The sequence below is a fragment of the Mobula birostris genome, chromosome 10 (genome assembly GCF_030028105.1).
Source record: "Mobula birostris isolate sMobBir1 chromosome 10, sMobBir1.hap1, whole genome shotgun sequence".
NCBI classification, from domain to species: Eukaryota; Metazoa; Chordata; class Chondrichthyes; order Myliobatiformes; family Myliobatidae; genus Mobula; species Mobula birostris.
In genome coordinates, this window is record NC_092379.1 from 128,017,883 (window position 1) to 128,037,028 (window position 19,146).

Sequence of the window (19,146 nt, forward strand, 5' to 3'; positions counted from 1 at the left end):
AGCCAGTCAATATACTCTCCACGATAGATCTATAAAAGTTTGTTAAAGTTTTAGATGTCTTGCTGAGTTTTCAGAAACTCCTAAAGAAGTAAAGTGGTTGCTGTGCTTTCTTAGTTACTGTACTTACATGCTGGGCCCAGGACAGGTCCTCCGAAATAATAACACTGAAGAATTCAAAGTTGCGGACCCTCTCCACCTCTGATCCTCAGATGAGGACTGGCTCATGGACATTTGGTTTCCTTCTCCTGAAGTTAATAATCAGCTTCTTGGTCTTTCTGATGTTGAGTAAGAGTTTTTTGTTATGGCACCACTCAGCCAAATTTTCAATCTCCCTCTTATATGTTGATTTATCACCACCTTTTATTTAGCATATAACAGTGATGTCTTCAGCAAACTTGAATATGGCACTGGAGCTACACTTAGCCACAAAGTCATAAGTCTAAAGGGAGTAGAGCAGGCAGCTAAGCACACAGCCTTGTGGTGTACCTGTGCTGATGGAGATCGAGAAGGAGACGTTGTTGCCAATCTGAACAGACTGGGGTCTGCAAGTAAGGACACTGGGGATCCAATTGCACAAGGAGGTATTGAGGCCAAGGTCTTGGAGCTTATTGATTAGTTTTGAGGGGATCATGGTATTGAATGCAGAGTTTGGAAGGTCCAAGAATCTTCAACCTTACCAGATGTACCAAAATTGTGGTCACAGTGGAAGCCCACCATTGACCCCACCAGACGGGTTGGCAGGGTGGGAATATGACAGCAGTTTTTTTATGCATTGTAGAAATTCTTCTGAATGATCCATGAAGTGCTGGCTTATTAGCAATGTTTTACCTATCACCAGGAGCTGATCCTGGACTCCCAACGAACATCCCAATTGATAAGTGTTTTCTCCTTGGGTCAGATTGAACTTCACATTAGACCACACATTCAATATAGTCCAACTTAGTCCAATAACATTCTTTAGAATCACTTGATTCTGTCTAAACAATCATGCAAGATCTTCTTGATCGTCAGGAGTGGTACCTCCAGAAAAATAGATGGGCTCACATCAGTGCCAGCATTGTGAGAAAATCCAATAAAACTGTGGTTGTCGCAGAAAGCATGAGTGGAATTCTTTCCTTGCAAAGCAGGTGAAGATACGTTAAGCTCACTCATGAAGAGTGGAGGATGGGACAGAACCGCCAGGGGTCAGCTGTGATATCAGGAACAGCCATCTGAGAAATTCACGCAGTAGCTTTGCTGCAGAAAGACCGTCCCCTGCCATTGTCAATATTCAAGATGTAGATGTCATTGATAATTTAATGGCACCTCTGGCTTTCCAATTCTATCTAATATTACCTTCAGACCATTCCATGTTCTATTTTCTTCTATTAAATTGATTGAGCAAAAATCACTGAAAGCAATCCACCTTATTTTCTGCTGAGTTTTGGGGTATATTTTAATACCCAGTATGAAAGAGGTGAGATTACACTGCTGCACTTGTGGTGCGGAACTTTGCAGGCAACTCCATTAACTACTGATTTAAAGATGATCAGAATTTCAAATGAATTTGGGGAGTACGGCCGTGGTAGGTAATTAATGTTGGGAAGATCAAAGGGGGAATAATGCAAGTTCCAAGCAGTAGGAATTTTAAGGTTATAATGGGACAGCAGGTGAGTTTGAGATGTGTGGAAAAAAAGTCAGTTTGTTTTGGAATATATTTCTTCTCCTTGCAGTGCTGTTAATTTAACCTCAAGGAACTGTTTTTGGAACACATTTCTGCTCCTGTAGTGCTTATAAACTCACCCCAAGGAACTATACACGTGCAGGCCTTTTTTCAATGAACTGTGTGTTTTGACAGCAACATTAAGACAGATGGACAAGTTGTTTTTGCAAAATCCCATTAGAATTAATCTAGTCAGTGTAATTTATGTGTAAATGGTACAATAAACCCTCAAAGATAGCTTGAGATGGAGAGAGGGAAAAGGGAGGGGGGCAAGAATGAAAGAGAGATACAGTATACAGGTTTTTAAATGAATGTGCAGATGTCAGTTTCACACTGGAAAATTCAGGTACCCTTTCCCCTTTTATATTTAATACTTATCCAGATGTTCTTTAGAACAGGTGTAAAATTGGCAGAAGAATTCCATTCTTGACCATAAGAAGATAAGGCATCATCATCATTATGTGCTATGTCGTATGATGTGGATGGTCACGGTCTTTCCATGAACATGACTGCCTCTGACAATTTTTTCTACAGAAGTGCTTTGCCATTACCTTCTTCTGGGCAAGTTATTTACAAGACGGGTGACCCCAGCCATTATCAATACTCCTCAGAGATGGTCTGCCTTGAGTAATTGGTCACATAACCAGGAATTCTGATATGCACCAACTGCTCATATAACCGCACATCACCTGCTCCCATAGCTTTCATGATCTTGACTGGGGGGGTGAAGTGGGTTCTACAACTTGCCTAAGGGTCACTTGCAGGTTAGTAGAGGGAAGGAGTGCGTTACTCCTCCTTTGGTATAGACGTATCAAGAGTGACCTGCAGGCTAGTGCAGGCCAGCTTACATTACCTTGGTAGAGAAGTGTCTCCACCCTACTACCCACCAAAAGACCTGGGAGAAAAATTAGGCCATTCAGTCCATCAAGTCTGCTCGACCATTCCATCATGGCTGATTTATTATACCTCTCAACCCCATTTTCCTGCCTCCTCCCGGAACCTAAGGGTTTTGGCCCAAAACATCTACTGTTTACTCTTTTCCATAGATGCTGCCTGACCTGCTGAATTCCACCATCATTTTGAGTGTGTTGCAAGATCACAGAGGTGTCAGGAGTTAGTTTTTTTTTACGCAGAGAGTGTTGAGTGTGTGGAATGGGCTGCCAGCAGCGGTGGTGGAGGCACATGCGATAGGGTGTTTTAAGAGACTCCTGGATAGGTACATGGAGCTTACTAAAACAGAGGACTATGGGTAACCCTAGGTAATTTCTAAAGTAAGTACATGTTCGGTGTAGCATTGTGGGCCAAGGGACCTGTATTGTGCTGTATGTTTTCTATGTTTTTTATGTTCTGTGTTTCTAAAAACCTACCAAGCTCCACTTTAAAGATACCCACTGACTTGGCCTCCACAGCCACCTGTAAAAACAAATTCCACAGACTCACCACCCCACTCTTTTCCTTTCTGATGAAGCTCTGAAATGGTTATGGAGATTGGCTCTAAGAAAAATCAAGATCTTTTTCTATTTAAGAGCCCTTTTTCTTCATTTTCAGGCTGTGCGCTTTAAAAAAAGAACATGGAAAGAAATCCTGACATCTTCACTCTGTTTTATTTCTGGTCTCTTTCGAGGTCTTTTGCCAGAATGCACAAAAAAGAAAGTGATTAATGTTAGCTTCAGGAAGAAAGGGTAGCAAAATGCCACACATGAGCAAAATAGAGTAATTATGACACAGTTTCAAAATTATAGGTTTGTCTACATCTGCAATGTGTCAGGTAAAGCACTCAAAAAAGCCATGGTAAGTGAAACGTGGCACGAACAAGAGAGGATATTCAGAAGTAGCTTGAGTGGCAGGCCTGCTTAACCACAGTAGAACCCCCCTCTACAGCACACTGCAAAAAACCAGCAGAGATGAGAAGAGCCAGCTGATACTGCAGGCTAGTTAACTCTTCTTTTAAATCTCCTTTTGATCCAGTCACAAATGATTGGATGCAAGCATTGACTGCCAGCTGTATCCTCTCCAGCTGGAAGGACTCTGAACAGTCTCAAACCAATTCATACATAGCTTATTGTAAGCAGCACTTAACTCAGTGTAAATTTGCACCATTTTCTTTCATTTGGTCAGTTTGGTCATGTTCATCAGCCTTTCTGGTTTCTTTGGCTATCCTTAGTAACTCTGCACCACAGCCTTTGTCTTGCCGTAGTGCTATGAATTGGTGGATTGTTCTGTGCTGAAAGAGCTTTGAATCACCTTTCTCCTCTCAATCGTGGATTAGAAGTTAACCCTTTCCTCTTTTTATTTTGAGATATGGTGCAATACAGACTCTTCCTCCCCAATGAGCCCCCACCGTTCAATTACAACCACTTGACCAATTAACCTACTATCCCAGACGTATGTGGAATGTGGACAGAAATCCATTCAGTGATGGGGAGAATGTACAAGCTCCTTACAGACTGCAGCAGAATTGACCCCAAGTTGATGGCACAGTAATAGCGCAATGTGAAGCACTTTTCTAATATACCATGTTTTTTTTTGCAGATCTGTCTTGTTTGGATTAGATTGCCTTGTTTGTCATGTGTACATCGAAACATACAGTGAAAGGCGTCATTTTCGTTGAATCGAATTAGGGAGGATTGTGTTGAGCAGTGTGCAAGTGTAAACATGCTTCTGGGGCAAACATAGCATGCCCACAACTCAGTAACCATAACTGTACATCTTTGTAAGATGGGAGGAAAACCAGAGCACCCGGGGGAAACCCAAGCAGTCACGGGGAAAACGCACAAACTCTTTACAGACAGTGGTGGGAACAAACCCTGGTCTTACGGCTGGCAGTGTAAAGTGTTGTGATAGCCACTCCATTACCATACCCGCCAATGGTAGGATACATGTGGTGATATCATGTGATTGTACCAGTACGTGATTGGACAGTGCACTGGGCGTGCGCAGGATTGTTATAATGTTGCAGTATATCCCAGTGTGATTAAGACATGTTTGTTTATAGCTGTAAATAAAAGTTCTCTACTTCCTCCAGAATATGATTCTTTATTGTTAACCCACGGTATGTTTAAGTAGAAGAAACATAACACGGTTTCAGAAGTGCTTCTGGAAGAATAATACGGGAGAATCGAGAATTGAGAATCAAAGATAATCAAAAAAAAAGAAGGAAAAAGTTTGAACTGTAAGCGGTAAAATGGAAGGTTTACTACCCCCACCAAAACTTCAGCTGACTGGGAATGTAGCTGAGAATTGGAGGATATTCAAGCAACAGTTTGAAATATATTTATCGGCGATCGGAGCTGATAGAAATCGGACAAAACTAAGGCAGCAATCCTGCTCCATATAATCGGGACTGACGCAGTAGAGGCATATAATAATTTTGTCTTTGAAGATGGAGAAAATTTCAATTTAAAGTCAATAATGGGCAGATTTGAAGTATTTTGTATACCTAAATGTAATGTAACGTATGAACGATAGAAATTCTTCACATGTGCGCAGAGAGCTGCTGAAACAATTGATCAGTATGTTACTGAGTTAAGAAAGCGTAGTAGAACATGTGAGTTTGGATTGCTCACGGACTCTCTGATTAAAGATAGAATAGTTTGTGGCATTCATGATAATGCTTTGCGAGAAATGCTGTTGAGAGAGCAAGATATAAATTTTGAAAAAGCTTTTAAGCTCTGCAAGGCTTCTGACACAGGCTGAAGAGCTTTTTGTTGAAAACTGCAATGTAAACACTGTAAAAAGCGCGAATATATCAAGAAATATAATAGTACATCGACAAAATCGACGGAGAGCAAGACGGCATTTGAAAAAGAAGTCATGTGATCACTGTGCACGGGAATACCGTCCAAATCAGTGTTTCGCATATGGCAAAATTTGCTACAACTGTGGTAAGAAAAATCATTTTTCATGCTGTTGTAGAAGTAGAAAGAAGGAGAATAAAATGAAACAGGTAAATACTGTGCTTGAAGAAGAACGTGAGGAATTTTATATAGATGTGCTTTGTGAAAATAAACCGAGTAAGAATAACTGGACTATTCCGTTGCAAGTGAATGAAAACAATATTTTGTTTAAATTGGATTCTGGGGCACAAGTAAATGTTCTTGCAAAATCTGAGTTTAATGCTTTAAAGCCAAGGCCAAAGTTACATTAGACAAATATTAAAGTGACTGATTATTGAGGTGTAGACATTCCAGTTAAAGGAACATGTGTGGCAAAAGTATCACACAAAAATATCGTGCACATGCTTTCATTCGTGGTGGTGCCAAAAAAATGTAAAATCAATTCTGGGTGTATCTGCCTGTGAAAGACTAAATTTGGTGAAAATAATTTTTGTCTTGGATAGTGACACAGAGCTGAAGCGACGGAATTTTGCATTACAGTCGGCAGAAGGTGACGTAACTCGACTGCAGGTCCAGCTCATGGAGGCAAATGCTGACATGGAGAGTATAAAAGCAGTAGCTGCATTGTCTGAGACAACCAGACAGGAGGCAATTGATGATGTGAAAAAGCAATGGGAGGAGGAGGTTGCTAATGAAAGAGAAACTGAGAGAATATGAGATTCAGTTTCATCACCGTCTAGAGCAAGAACACCCACAGTGGGCACAGTATAAGGAAGAAGTGAAAACAGAAGTAACAGAATTGAGAAGTTGTATTGAAATGATGAAGTCTCAGCATAAGAAAGAGATTACAGTACACAGTTAATGAATGAATTAGATGAAGAAAAGAAGATTCATATTCTATTACAAATGGAAATGGAAGGAATTAAGAAAGCTACAGTACCATTTACAAAATGGAGAAGATAACAGCATCTGTTAATCATAAGTTGGAACAATTTGATTCTTACTGGGAAAAATGGTTCAACTACGTAACACCTCATAGGCCTGATTTTATGCTCACAAATCAATGAATATATTATTAAAAAAAATTCACTCCCTACTTGTACATAGTTTTCTCCTTTTGCTTGTTCGTTCTTTCCTCTCTTTTCTATAGGCGTATACCTCAGATAAATATTATGTGGAGATTTGTGGCAAATATGATTGTATGATATACAGGTATATGTACAAAATCTGAAATACATCTAATGGAAATGTTTGTTTGATGATGATGAACTTCAATAAAAAATAAGTTACAAAAAAAAAGCTACAACCTGGATCGTACATGGTCCAAACAGAGGAAGGAGCAGTGGCAAGAAGAAATTGCAAAGAAAAGAAGGAGAAACCAACTTCAGAGTTTCAGTTATCTGATCCAGATTAGTTTTGTGGTTAAATTATGTATCTGCTTTGATTAATGTTGTTAATTGTTTTTCTTTTTAAGGAAAGGAAGAAGTGGTGATATCACGTGATTATACCAGTACATGATTGAACAAAGTTCTCTAATTCTTCCAGAATATGATTTTTTACTGTTAACCCACGGTACATTGAAATAGAAGAAACATAGCAATACTGAATGCTTTTCTGGGAAAGGAGTTGTTTCAGAATAGATACCGGCACTGAACTGTATCCCTACATCAGCTCTTCCAACACCACCATTGAGCCCATCTACATGAAGCACTGTTGCAGGTAACCAGCATCCATCATCAAGGGCATCAACCACCCAGGCCATGCTGTCTTCTCGATGCTGCCATCAGGACAGAAGTACGGGAGCCTCAAGACCCACACCACCAGGTTCAGGAACAGTTATTACCCAACAGTCATCAGGCTCTTGAGCCAAAGGGGTATGTATTATTTATTTGTTTGTTATTTATTTATATTTATTATTTTCTCTTTTTGTATTTGCACAGTTTGTTGTCTTTTGCACATTGGCGTCTGTCTTTCTTGTTGAGTACAGTGTGTCTTTGTATTTACTGTGAGTACCCACAAGAAAATGAATCACAGGATATTATATGGGGATATAGTTGAGCTTTGAACTTTGAACCTGAACTGTTAAAATTCTCCTAAGCTTTCTTCCTAGCTCCCTAAAATCTCTTTTCAAGACCTCCTCACCTTGCCTACCTATGCTGGTGGTGCCAATACATACCAAGACTTCTGGCTGTTCACCATCGCCCTTGAGAATGCCACGGGCCTGATCAAATACATCCCCAATTCTGGTACCAGGGAGGCAATATACCATCTGGGTGTTTCTATCACACCCACAGAACCTCATCTCTGTTCCTCTGACTGTGGAATCTCCTATCAACACTGCAGTCCTCTTCATCTCTCTGCTCTTCTGATGAGACTCTGTGCTGGAGATCCAGTCACCGTGGCTGCCCTCTGGTAAGTTGTCCCTCTCAATAGTATCTAAAGTTGTATAATTATTGTTGAGGGTATCAGCCACAGGTGTACTCTGCACTGGCTGTGCATTTCACCCTCCTTCTCCTGACAGTCACCCAGTTATCTGTCTCCTGCAATGTAGAGGTGACTACCTCTCTGTAGCTTCTGTCTGTCACCTTCTCATTCTCCCATAGGAGTCAAAGGTCATTGAGCTGCAGCTCCAGTTCCTTAATACGTTCCCTCAGGGTTAGGGTTTATCTGAGAGATTGGAGTTCTCCCAGACTTCTGACATCTCACACACAATACAAATCACTGACCCTGGAGCCGTTCTCACTAAACTACTGTGCCCTAACAGATGAGGGATGAACAAATAGGAACAGAAAAAGAGGAACTTACCAGATACTTTACCTCACCCAAGCCTGATCTTGCCTAAGCCTGATGAGCCAAAGCCACTCTGAAACCGGCAGACTCAAAAGAATGACTTGAGTTAGCACTTGAGTTATTTTTATTCACCCTTTCTAATGAAGCAGAAGTATCTAAAATCATAAAGTATGGGATTAAGGTGAGGAGTAAGAGGTTTAGAGGATATTAAAGTAGGAATTTTGTTGCCCAATGGGTGGCAGTAACCTGGAACAGAATGCCAGAGAAGGTGGTGGAGGGAGGTACAGTATCTCACACAATTTAAGCAGCATTAGGGTGAACACTTGAACCTTCAAGACATACTGGACTATTTACCCAGTGCTGGTAAATGAGATTAGTATAGGTAGGTACTTGGTGGCCATCATGGATATGTGTAACCTCTTCAGGTTTCAGACTCAGAATCTCCTCTTAATCTTGCTGGAGAAGATAAAGATGCTGATCTAGACTTGAGCATAACAATAAGTATACAAAGTTATATCCAGAAGATTTATGCACATACTGTACATTTCTGTGCAAAATCTTAACATCAGTGAATATACTGCATCCCTGAAACAAACTACATTTCTTATGATGCTCTGCACTTGATAGAGCCTCTGGGTAATAAGATTAATGCTCCCTTCGAGCTACAATTCCACATTTTAGAATCAGTGTCACAAATGTCAAGTCCAATTCGCTAAAATGTCAAATTTAAATTACATTCCAAAACTGCAATCTAAATCCAGCCTGTATAGTTTCAATCCTGAAAACTCAATTCATTATCATCCTAATTTACTATATCGGTAATATCTTGCTTTCAGAAAGCATCTGCTGTCTTTCATGTATATAATCTGAGAGATTGTTAAGCAATCATGAGGTGCAGCTGATTGCAGACAGATAGCTCTCCCTGGCCAGAATTCCAAAGCACTCTACCTTTCAGCCAACATCTATACTTGAATACAATCCCTGGATTTGTCCTGTCCCACTACCAGAAGAGACCCATTAAAGTTGACAACAAAGTGGGATACAGATGAAAAGGAGTGGCTTTGTTCATATTTTCATGCTTCCTTATGACATAAGAGGCCATTTGCTCCATCTGATCTATGCCAGCTCATAGAGCAATCCCATTCCTTCACTAATTTTCTGTTAATTATTCTCCCTGCCTTTGCTGCCTTTTCTTACATTATGACTTCAGCTGTGCTTGTCAAATTTACATTAAGTATGTTTTGTCTTCATGAAATTATACTTGTGCACATATTAAGTTATTTTTATTACCTCTTCTTTTTTGTACAAAAGGGAACCAAGAGGAGTGGATGGATGATCAGAAACAATGCCATGTGAGCAGATAGCAGAAAAGCAACAATTCCTTTCCTCAGTCAGTCAGGTCACTGATGTATCTACAGGTGAAAAAGAAGATTAAAGATTAGCTTTATTTGCCACACATAGCTTGCATCAAATCAAATCAGTGAGGATTGTTCTGGGCAGCCTGCAAGTGTTGCCATGCTTCCAACGCTAACCTAGCATGCCCACAACTTACCAACCCTACTAACCCTAGCTGTACCTTTTTGGAATGTGGAAAGAAACTGGAAAACTTGAGGAAACCCATGCGATCATGGAGAGCGTGTACTGTAAATACTCCTTACAGACAGCAGTGGGAATCAAACCCTAATCTTAAATCTGGTACTGTAAAGCATTGCACAATCCACCACACTACTGTTCCACCCCTTTTAAGGACTGAATTACTGAATTGCCTATTCTTGTTCCTATATTCACCCTCCATGGACATGTGAACATTTGACAAGCTGCATTGATATTATGTCCTAAGGTTGTCATAGCTGGGGATGGTGGTGAGGATAAGCTCCCACTGTCTATAAAGCACTCCAAAGGGCGTGTATCTCTAACAGCCTCTGACAGCCAGATCTTGGCCTTCATGTGTGGCTTAGCAACTAGGCCTGGCGGAACTGTTTCTACTGGCAAGAGATGGAGCAAAGGTGGACCACTGACACCTCAAAACCAGTTGCTTCAGGCAGGTGGGGGCTCATCAGCCTTGGATGGTAGCCCACCTAGGAGAAGGAAAACTCTGTGATTTTAAACCTCCTCTGCCTTGTGACAATACCCACCCATGGGAAAGCCTTCCGGACTAAGTCTCAAGGAAGAAATCCGGAGCCAGGGTCCCTAAGGCACTGGTATTGTTTACAACTTCATCTGGCAACCTCTGCGACGACACTGGTGCCAAGCTGTATCAGCGTTTTCCCTTCCCTTGGACTACATCAGTGATGTGGAGAGAGAGAACCCACTTCATGGGCAACAGCTGGTTTTTCAAATCTTCCCACCCAGGCTTGGGCCATGGAGAGGACACAGTCCAACTGAGGCACAAACCCATGATCCCCTGGGATTGATGGCTGCCTACAGATTATGTCCCAATCTTATTGTCCTATAGACTGGAGATAAAATTATAATTGACAACATACTGTATGTTCTGACTTTCATTTTGTGTTTATTTATTCACTTCCCTCACATAAATTCCATAACAGTGTATTTTATTCTGTATTTCAACATTTTTGGTAGTGCTTTGTGAATCCCATAAGGGTGAATTTTCATAACCCACACAGTGGTACATGGGTGCTGCCTATGTATATCCAGTAATATAGGGCCCTCAGTATTATTAAGGATCCCACACATCCATCCACCATCTCTTTGACTTTCTACCATCAGGAAGGAGACTACTATGCATTAAAAATAAGAACAGCCAGGATGAGAAACAGTTTCTTCCCTCGGGCCATTAGGCTTCTGAACTCCAGGCTGCACATATTTGAAATGACACTGGTTAATCTGTTTTGTAACTTACAATACTTAATGTTAATGCACATCGGTTTGCTATTTAAGTGTGATTCGTCCGTAGATTTTATCCTTACCTTCGTAAGTTATCATGTGTTATGTGTGTTAGGGTCTAAATGAGATCACTGGGCGCAAAGAAAAGGCTGGGAATATCAATAACTGTAGCTCTTCTCTTCCTGACGAGCTTAACGTATTCTACGCAAGATTCGAACAGAAGAGGAGCGCCCCGCCCCCTCTGGATGAACCGGACCTGGTGGCATCGAGATTCATCGTCACCAAGGAGGACATTAGAAGGGCCTTTCTAAAGATAAATCCAAGGAAGGCGACGGGCCCAGATGGCATCCCAGGAGGGGTTCTCCGGGCCTGTGCAAGCGAGCTAGCTGGAGTGTTTGCTGACATCTTCAACTGCTCCCTGCTTCAGTCTAAGATCCCCTCGTGTTTTAAGAAGGCAACGATAATCCTGGTGCCGAAGAAGAGCAAGGTGGCATGCCTGAATGACTATCGACCTGTGGCTCTGACATCAATAGCTATGAAGTGCTTCGAACGATTGGTTATGGTACACATCAACCACAGCCTACCAGTCAACCTTGACGCTTTGCAATTCGCCTACTGGAGCAACAGGTCAACGGCAGATGCCATCTCTCTGGCCCTACATTCCTCCTTAGAACACCTGGAGAATAAAGACGCATACGTAAGGCTCCTTTTCATTGACTACAGCTCTGCCTTTAATACCATCATTCCAAATAAACTGATTCCTAAGCTCTGGAACCTGGGCCTTAGCACTCAGATCTGCAACTGGATCTTCAACTTCATCACAGACCGGACCCATACTGTCAAAATAGGGGACAGGCTCTCCTCTACAACCACTCTGAGCACCGGTGCCCCACAAGACTGTGTACTCAGCCCCCTGCTGTACTCACTGTACACCCATGATTGTGTAACCAAGTAAGTTTCCATCAAACTCAATATATAAGTTTGCTGATGACACCACAATTGTAGGCCATACCTCGGGTAATGATGAGTTTGAGTACAGAGAGGAAATTAAGAACCTGGTGGCATGGTGTAAAGACAATAACCTATCCTTCAATGTCAGCAGGATGAAGGAATTGGTTGTTGACTTCAGAAGGAGTAGTGGACCGCACGACCCCATCTACATCGGTGGTGCACAAGTGGAACAGGTCAAAAGCTTTAAGTTCCTCAGGATCAATATCACAAATGACCTGACTTGGTCCAACCAAGCAGAGTCCACTGCCAAAAAGGCCCACCAGCGCCTTTACTTCCTGAGAAAACTAAAGAAATTTGGCCTGTCCCCTAAAACCCTCACTAATTTTTATAGATGCACCATAGAAAGCATTCTTCTAGGGTGCATCACAACCTGGTATGGAAATTGTCCTGTCCAAGACCTGAAGAAGCTGCAGAAGATCATGAACACAGCCCAGCACATCACACACACCAATCTTCCGTCCTTGGACTCACTTTATACCACACGCTGTCGGAGCAGGGCTGCCAGGATAATCAAGGACATGACCCACCCAGCCAACACACTTTTCGTCCCTCTTCCCTCCGGGAGAAGGCTCAGGAGCTTGAAGACTCACCCAGCCAGATTTGGGAACAGCTTCTTTCCAACTGTGATAAGACTGCTGAATGGATCCTGACCCGGATCTGGGCTGTTCCCACCAAATTCCGGACTTGCCTCTCGTTTTTTTTGCACTACCTTACTTTCCCTTTTCTATTTTCTATTTATGATTTATAATTTAAATTTTTATTATATTTATTATTGATTTGTACTCCAGGGAGTGTGAAGCGCAGAATCAAATATCGCAGCGATGATTGTATGCTCTAGTATCAATTGTTTGGTGACAATAAAGTAATAAAGTAAAGTACTGCTGTATTTTACACCCTGGTTCAGAGATACATCTCATTTCTATATACATTATATGGTTATATACATTATGTACATGACAATAAATTTGACTTGACTAATGGATCAGCACCCACTCCTTACTGGATGATTGCAACCTTGCATCTGCTGTTCCCCTTATAGCAAGTTCCTATGGTGTAGTGTTTTTATCAGAATTAAAGAATGTCTTGAGTACAAACAAATGTAGTCACTTGAACCAGGCTGGTAATTCCACTAAGGTTTAATTATTTTGCAAAGGGTTCAGGCAGCATTACACCCCTCACACAGTGCCATCCTTAATTTCAAACACTTCTGTAAAAATGGAAGTGGCCACAGATGTTCTGACTGTTTACACAGTTTGTGTTAATTAAATTTCATGAAGGAGATTAAAGTGTAAATGAGAGCACAAAGGCTCAGGAATTATTTTGCTCTGGAATCAAGATTGATTCCTAAACTCTGTCAACACTGGTTTAAAAGTTTCTTTGAAGAAATATTCAATTGATAGTAAACAGAAGGTATAAATAGAAGGGAACCTGCTGGTCCCAGCATGTGAAGTTGGATCTGGCGGACTGGGCAGGACTGATCTACAGTGAAATCCAACGGCCAGGAAGGTGTACTGCAATGCTGTGGAGTGCAAATGGCCTGACAAAGCACAATGAATGCTATGCTCATCCACTGTAATCAAGGAAAACTCCAGTTTGTGACATTTGATTGTACCACAGGACCCAGAATTCTGAGGTCAAGAGAATGGAACTGGCCCAGCACATTGGCTTTTCCACTTTAAAACTCCCCTGCACAGGCTTTCTGTCATCGACAGACACAGTGGGTGGCCACCATATATGGAAGACAGCCAAAGAATAATGTCCTGCAGTGAACTCTCAGTTTTTAAAATGCTTTGTTCTCAATACCCTAAATTCGCTTTCCATTCTCTTTGCCTCCTAGTGGGCAGTATGGTAGCATAGCGGTTAACAATATCACTTTACAGTGCCGGTGATGACCAACTGAGGTTCAATTCCTGTCACTGACTGTAAGGAGTATGGGTGTTCTCCCTATGTTTCCTCCAAATGGTCCAGTTTTGTTCCACATTCCAAAGACATATGTTTAGGATTAGGATTCATAAGTTGTGGGCAGGCTATATTGGCACTGGTACACTTGCCCCAGCAGAATCCTCGCTGATTGGATCTGATGCAAACAACACATTTCACTGTATGTTTTGATGTTTTGATGCCCATGTGACAAATAAAGCTCATCTTTATCTTCAAAGTCTCCTTGTAGATAATTTCCACCTCTCCAATATTGCATTTGTAGCTGATTGATGCTAGTGTGTCATTCCAAGAAGGTATCTGTTTTCCAGTGTTTCAGTCAAGAATCTGATTTGCTTAGCTCCCATGCGGTCTGACAATGTCAAAGGTTCTCATCCTTCTACCTTTGACTAAGTCTCTTTCAAATCCACCAGCCTCAGCCCTCTCCCAAAAAGAAGATATCTGAACAGAAGAGATTCTGCGGATGCTGAAAATCTGTGATATCTGCTGATCTCTGACTCCCTGATAATATGCTCACCCAGACTCGCTACCATAACTTCGTGTCATATCAGATTCCTTCTTCTTTGCCCCTATACTGCTTCCACCTATTCCCTCTCAGCTTCTTACTTCATCCTCCATCCCTCACCCACCCTCCTTCTCACCTGGTCTCACCTATCACTTGCCAGCTTGTACTCCTTCTCCTCCAGCCTCCATGGTTAGCAAGTCTTGGGGTTGATACCCCAAGGGCAAAGGTGAGGGTCATAGTCCAGAGTCCAAAAGTCAAAGAGTGAAGCTGGAAATCTTGACCAACAGATACAAAGTGCTGGAGGAACTCAGCAGTTCGTGCAGCACTTATGGAGGGGAATAAATAGTAAAGTTTTGGGGCCGAGACCCTTCATCAGGATAGGAAAGGAAGGAGTCAGAAGTCAGTGTTAGGAGGAGGAAAGCAAGCTGGCAGGTGATAAATGAAAGTAGTTGAGGGGGAAGATGAGTGGGGGAGGGGGATGAAGTAAGAAGCTGGGAGGTGATAGGTGGAAAAGGTAAAGGGATGAAGAAGAAGGAATCTGATAGGAGAGGATGAAAGAGAAGGAGGAGGGTCACCAAATCCCTTCATAGATGCTGTCTGACATTCTAAATTCCTCCAGCATTTTGCGAGTTTTCTTTAGGTGGTTGACAACAGCATCTCCCTGCAGGGCCACTTTTTCTGCTCAAGGTCTACAAAATGATGCCCCTTACCAACCTACCCTACCATGCAGCATCACAATCTGATGATAAAATCAATGATGAAGACTTGAAAACTATGGACCACTTATGATAGCTCAGCATGAGGCCAGACATCGATGTTACCATAAGTTTTAGTGTGTCATCACAGCCTTGCTCCATCAAGGAAGAGAATATTTGAAGACCTTCTACCTGACACAAACATAATGGAAGATGGCAGCAAAGATCCCTGTCTTCCTCTATATTTCTTGTACCTGCTACAAATGGCATTTCTAAACACTGGAATTCTTTCAGTGTTGTCTCTTTAAAATTCTCCAAATCCACTGGCAAAATGAACAAACCAATGCAGGTGAACATTCCAAGCATTGAAGCCCTAATTGTACTCCAGTAGTTACATTGCACAGGTATGTTTTTCACATGTTTGACACCAAACCCTTAACACAGTTAACCTAATCCAAGCTTCTCCATAGGAAAACAGAGAAGATTCAAGAATGCTTTCATAATTCCTTTGAAAAAATATCACCGTTTCATTGGAGTTCCTGACTCATGACTCTTCAAAATGTAGAAAGAATATTCAGGATTTAGAGCACATAAAAGTCCAGTGTAACCTACAGGAGGAGCTATTTATAGACCACCGATCCACCTATCCCAATTGGTATTCCAGATCTCACCAGACACCATGAGCAATGCACACAAAATTCTGGAGGAACTCAGCAGATCAGTCAGCTGATGAGATGAATAAACAGCCAATGTTTCGGGCCAAGACCCTTCATCACAGGCCTAGCAGGGATGATGGAAGAAGCCACAATAGGAAGGTAAGGGGAGGAAAAGGAGTATAGGCTGGCAAGTGAGAAACTGGGAGGTGATAGGTGGAAAAGGTAACAGGCTGGAGAAATCTGATAGGAGAGGAAAGTGGACTATGGCAGAACAGATAGCGGAGGGGCACAAGAAGCAGGTGATGTGCAAGTGAGGAGAATAGAGTGGGGAAGACAGGTGACAGAATGGGGAATGGAAAAACAGAGAAGGTGGGAAGGGTGTGAAATTATCGGAAGTTAGAGAAATCGATGTTAATAAGAACATAAGAAATAGGAGCAGGAGTAGGCCATCTGACTCATCAAGCCTGCTCCACCATTCAGTAAGATCCTGGCTGATCTGGCCATGGACTCATCTCCACCTATCTGCCTTTTCCCCATAACCTATAATTCCCCTACTATACAAACACCTATCCAGCTTTTTCGTAAATGCCATGTATAGATAACATGCTGGTATCTTAAAACTCAAACACAACTCTTTATCCCTCTTTATAGATGCTACTTGACCTGCTAAGTTCCTCCAGCATTTTGTGTGCTGCTCAGAACACACAGCACTTGAGTGGTGGGAAAGAGCTCATGATCCCAAGTACTGTCTTAAAACAAGAAGATGGCTCAGCTATATCCTTTCACTCTTCAGACAAAATAAAAGTTTGCTAATACTTTTTTTTTTGTAAATTTTGCACTCTTTTAAGCAGTTTAATTGAGGGCTTGAGGTCGCATATGCCCAACAGCTGCATCCTCTGATAGCCTTTGTTTGAACAGAATGGTAACTCTACTTGAATAGTGCCAGCTGTTCGGCTACAATCATTATTTGCCATTACGTTTTGGTGACTTGAAATGAAATGGCCAGAATGCATTGTGGCCAGGACACTGACTGCCTCTCTCTACGCAGTGAGGTTGGGTTCAGCCCTCCAAGCATGTTTCAAATAGGATAGCATGCTTTCCCCAAAGAGCAGTCTCTAAAGTTACAGGTTTCAGGAACCAAATGTCAACTTCATTAAATAACCAATAATTTTCAATTTCTTACAAAGAAAGTTTATTTTCTGTATCTCACGATGGACATGGAGAGATTTATTTGAAAATATGCAGCAAATAGGTACTGCTGAATCTATTCAGCATTTGTGCTTTGAATTTCAGAATCAGCAGATTTTTTATCACTAACATGTATCTTGAAATGTGTTGTTTAGGCAACAATACAGTGCAAGACAAAAAGATTGCTATAAATTACAATATAGCAATAAATAATTAATTGATTAATAGTGCAAAAGGAGGCAGAGCTAAGAGGCTATGATGTCCAACGGCGACTCCTTTATTTGCATCTTCGAAAACAGCTCTATTTCCGTCCTTAATATCCCTATTTTCCCCCTTTCAGGGTTCTTTTGAAGACCCTGACCTGGAGTTACATACTGACTACGGTTCTTTGCGGGAATAGGACCCGCTCTCGGGGTTCCACAATTGGCCACTATTCAGCATGCCAAAGGCTTGGCCTGAGATTACTGCTCGGATTCAGAAGCCTGGGATCTCGTGGAACTGGAGACGGGTGGATCAGGGTCAGTATCACCACAGGAGACCTGTGTGTTGTTGGGGGAGTCGGAACATCTGTTGTGTGCCTGGGGACTGGGGATCCTTGCGATTTTCAGGCACAGAGTTTGAAAAAAGCGATGTAATGGACTTTTAACATCGTAAACCAGCGAGTTGTTTGTTATGTCTTCCTGCTCGTTGGAAACTGGAGTCACCACATTCTCCCTTATGAGGAGAGAGAGAGAGCCTGTAGCATGTCGAATTATTGGGTGAACAACGTTGTCCTTGGGGTAACTGCAAGTCTGTGTCTTTGCTATTGCTTTGCTAAGGCTTGAGTGCTGGTAGCGGGTGCGCCTTATTTTTGCCAGTGGTGGGAGGGGAATTGTTGCTCGCTGCCACTTACGCACGGGAGGGAGGGGAGCTGTGGGGGGGGAGACTTTGGGGTTCTAACATTTAACTGTCGTTCATTCTTGGGGCAATCCTCTGTTTTCATGGATGGTTGTGAAGAAAAAGCACTTCAGGGTGTATATTGTAAGCATTTCTCTGACATTAAATTGTACCTTTGAACCTTTGAAGTAGTGTTCATGGGTTCATGCACCATTCGGAAATCTGATGGCAGAGGTGAAGAAACTATTCCTAAAACTTTGAATGTGGGTTTCAGGCTCCTGTACCTCCTTCCTGATGGTAGTACTGGGAAGAGGGCATATCGCAGATGATGAGGCATATTCCACCTTCTTGAAGATGATTTTGATGGTGGGGGTGGTGGGGAGGGTTGTGCCTGTGATGGAGGTAGCTGAGTCTATAACCCTTTGCAGCCTCCTGTGATCCTGTGCTTTGGAGCCTCCAAACCAGCCAGAATGCTCTCCACCATGCATCTGTAGAACTTCAGTAAAGTAATTAGCGACATAGCAAATCTCCTCAAACTCCTAAAGAAATATAGCCTCAGGTATCATGTGCCTTCTTGTGATTGTATCAAATTGTTGGGCCCAGGATAAGTCCTCTGAGACGTTGACATCCAGGAACTTCAAGCTGCTCATCCCTTCCACCACTGATCTCTTAATGAGTGCTGGTGAGTGCTCTTCTGACTTTCCCTTCCCGAAGTCCACAATCAATTCCTTGGTCCTGCTGACACTGAGTGAAAGGTTAGTGTTGCAACACCAGTCAATCGACCAATCTATCTCACTCCTGCATGCCTCATCATCACTATCTGAGATTCTGCCAGCAACATCGGGGAAGATATTGATGGCATTTGAGCTGCGCCTAGCTATTCAGTTAGGAGTGTAGAGAGTAGATTAGTGGGCTAAGCCCACATCCCTTGCTAATCAGGGAAAGTATCATGGCTGCAGAAAAGGAGGAAGTCATGGAGGTATTGTCTACTGAGTCATTGGTGGGTGTAAATCAGAAACAGGGCCATCAAGGAGCAGGTAGGGAGGCAGATTCTGGAATAGTGCAATAATAACAGGGTTGTTGTAACGGGTGATTTTAACTT